Source organism: Dipteris shenzhenensis, unplaced genomic scaffold, assembly GCF_047967505.1.
Source record: "Dipteris shenzhenensis isolate YYH24624 ecotype China unplaced genomic scaffold, Dip_SZ_1.0 scaf0031, whole genome shotgun sequence".
Classification (NCBI taxonomy): domain Eukaryota; kingdom Viridiplantae; phylum Streptophyta; class Polypodiopsida; order Gleicheniales; family Dipteridaceae; genus Dipteris; species Dipteris shenzhenensis.
Window position 1 is genome coordinate 12,501 of NW_028239338.1, and position 3,622 is coordinate 16,122.

The following is a 3,622-nucleotide window of genomic DNA, read 5'->3' on the forward strand; positions in this document are numbered from 1 at the left end:
ATAGTTCTGTTATGATCCATCTATAAAGTGGGGTTCTTTTTCTTAGATTCTTTTTTTTATATTCATGGCAGTTTGTCCAGAATGAAAACGTTCGGATGAGTGTTTACCCCGACCCGAAGTGTTACTAGAGTGTATGCATACTTCCGTAAGTAACTTAACTTGGTGCAACATGGAAAATTCTCTGTTATCCACTGCGTAACTCCCATAACACACGCAAAATAGCGAAGGGAGTCGGAGTAGTTCTATAACCTAAATTTCTTGATGGCAGTGAAAGTGTGGTGGGTGGAGCAAGCAAGGCAAGCTAGCTTCTTACATTGCCAAGCGGAAACCGCCGGGAAAAGCAAGGGAAAAGCAGAGGGCTTCCTGTTTCTTCCTGCCTGCAAAGCCTAGCTTTTAGCTAATCGAAGCGGAAAAGCATAGAGATCGAGCGTGACGATGAGGGCCTCCTCGGCAGGGCTGAAGGGGGCAAGAAGCAAGCTTCTGCTCCCCCGACCAGCTATTTCACTTCCCATATTCTTTCTGTTCTGCTAAATCCCATCATCTTATTCGTGATCGCTTCCCCGGAATGCTGCCAGCAATCCAAGGACGCATGCCTAAACGGAAACTAAGTTCCCCCTTTAATGCTATCGCATTCTCTCCGGGTTAAAACCAGGCCAGGCCGGGAGGAAGTGTGCTTGTCCTTATCAGTGCCTCCCCGTCTTATTCCCCTCTCACTTCGGCAAAAGGTGAGTGCTTTGCTTCAGTTTCCTGTTCGGTATCAGTTTCCTGCTTCATTTCCTGCTTGCCGGTTCCTTCGGCTTCTTAGAGCTCTAGGTTGGGGCGATGCGATAAAACACTCTAGATGGAGGCTTAATTACTCCTGTTTCTTCCTGTTTCCTGCAAAGCCTAGCTAATCCTTCTATTATACTCAATTCTGTGGGAATCCAGAGCTATGCTATATCGTTCCATCTCGCAACATTCCGTGTAGTGCGGGATTCGAACCCCTACTGGTAGCGGTAGCTCCAATTTAGCCTTCAGTGCTTCCGTGGGACCCGTATATTGGTGGAGCCCTTATCCATACTAGTAGAAAATCGAATCTATTCTTCATGGTTTCGCATCATCATCTATTGCTATCCCCATCGTGAACACTACTGCTAAAGAATTTACTGGGATCTACAGATCGAGGCCTACGGAACACACGAGGGTTATCCGTGTTAGTCCCGACTTCAACATAAACAGAATTATCAGTGCTAGTCGAGGCCTCACTAGTATCCACAAGATTATCAGTAGTGTTAGTCGAGGTTTCAATAGTCTCCACAGGTTTATCAGTAGTGTTAGTCGAGGTTTCACTAATCTCTTCCCCCTCCGGAATATCCTCTAAGAAAGGCATGCTCTGTGCTGTTGAATATTCACTGTCTGAATCTGATAAATCCTCCGTAACGTCGAATTGTCTAAAGTCACTACAACCTGTATTCCCATCATTAACCACGACATCATTCACGCTATTGCTACTGCTAGTAAATTGACTGGGATTTGAGGGGAAACGCTTCTTTAATAAGCGCACCCCGGGTGGGGTCTCAGCATTATCCGTGGTAGGCTGGCTCTCTGCATCAATATTCTCAGCATTATCCGTGGTAGGCTGGCTCTCTGCATCAATATTCTCAATATCATCTAATACAGGCTCCTCATTGAACACAACCCTAGCTATCATGGAAAGCCCCTCCTTTACCTTGGGTATAGCACCAAGCCCGCCACTATTAGTACCACCATCATCATATCCTCTCCTATATAGGTAAATAGCCATCAAAGCACCAGTAATACAACCCAATGTTATTAGCATCGAATTTGACAAATACCAGGGATGGGAGCACAGTCCAAGTACCCTTCATCGGATGGAAGGCGCTGTTCCTTCGCACAGTCCAAGTACCCTTCATCGGATGGAAGGCGCTGTTCGGGAAATTAAGTGGGCTTTTCAGAAAGAGATCAACGATCTTAAGTTGATCCATCAACAAGAGATCAACGATCTTAAGTTGATCCATCAACAAGAGATAAACGCTCTTAAGTTGGAGATTAACTCACTAAAAGAAGCCTTTACTACAGGTACAACTACAGGTACAACTACAGGTACGCTTGCTTCTACCAGTACGCCTTCAAAAGAGGGAACTACAGGTACGAAGGAAGATTTCGCCTCTTCACCGCCGCATACTTCTGTGAATTCGCCTTTTCCGGGAAACCGCTGCGAGCAATCAAGCCAAACCACAGAGCCTGAACCTTCTGCCGATGAATGGTTAATCGAAGCTACAAGGCATAGAGATCAAATCCGTATAAAGAAAGAGATAATTGAAACTACACGGAGGGAGTCTGAACGTGAAGCTGAACGTAGACGAGCCTTTAAGACAAGGGAAATGGAAGCATGGCTTTTCGATGGAAGGCCTCCAGTCAAAGAACAGGCTATAGAAAAGCGGCAACCAACCACAGATAGAGATAGAGATGGAAAAGATAGAGATGGAAAAGATAGAGATAGAGATGATAGAGATAGAGATAGAGATCCGGCGGGCACGCGGGCCTCCTAGCTAATCCTTTTCCGGGATAAAAGCTTGCTTGCCGGTTCCTGCGATTCCGGTGAGTGCGATTCCCAATTGGGGAAGCTTTAGGTGGGTGCTTCTGCCGCTTGCCGGTGACCGAAGCTTCTGCAGAGGGAAAAGCGGGAAAAGCTCTAGGTTGGGTTCTTCAGCGGTTCAACTAGCGATGCGATAAAACACTCGAGATGGAGGCCGGGGAACCGCTTCCTGTTTCCTGCAAAGCCTAGCTAATCCTTATCTCTTCTATAATACTCAATTCCGGGGGAATCCATCTCGCCGAATTCCGGGGTTACGTGCAACGCACTGAAGGGATTCGAACCCCTTCTAAAAGCTTTCTAGTAGCTCCGCTATCAGTGCGCCCTTGCGAATTTTTCTTCTCATTCAGAGGGTTGGAAGGGCGTGGAAAACGAAGCGCGATCAAGCAAGGGACACTTGCCTTCTTGGAAGAAAGAATGAATTTTTTGCAAGCGGTTCCGGGCGGGAGGCTGGAAGGCGAGGGCTCCCCCGTTTCCATCGGACCTGATCCAGGATCTTCTAGGCGCCCACGGAAGCCCAGTAATTGGTCATATGAGCTTAGGACCGGCTGGAAATTAGAGTTTCCAGGCCTTCTTGGCCTTCCCCGAGAAAATCCAGATCTTGGCGGATGGCAGAAAAGCTCTCCTATGGGCCCGAAGGCCCACTCGTTGGGATGAGCAGTTGGATCCTCGGCAGTTAATGCGGTTTCGGCTGCCCACTCGGAATAATTTCCCAACGCAAATAGGAACAGAGGTCTTTCAACGACTGCTCATTGCCCCCCTCCGGCTAAGCCTTTCCAGCGTTTCCAACTTCGCTCCTCTCGTAAAGCATGGAATAGTTCCTCTGCGGAGGTTGGATTCGGGGATTCCGCTTTCCCGCTGCCCCCTGCCTCTTTCTCCGTTTCCTCCTCCGGGCGCTTCCCCGGCCTCTGCTGCTTCCGAGAGCATTCCCCCACCTCCTCTTCCATCGGCCTTTTCCCCTTATCCTTTTGGTCTTTCTCTTCGTCCGAGCCTTGGCATCAAGCCCTCCTCCAGGAGGTAACCATC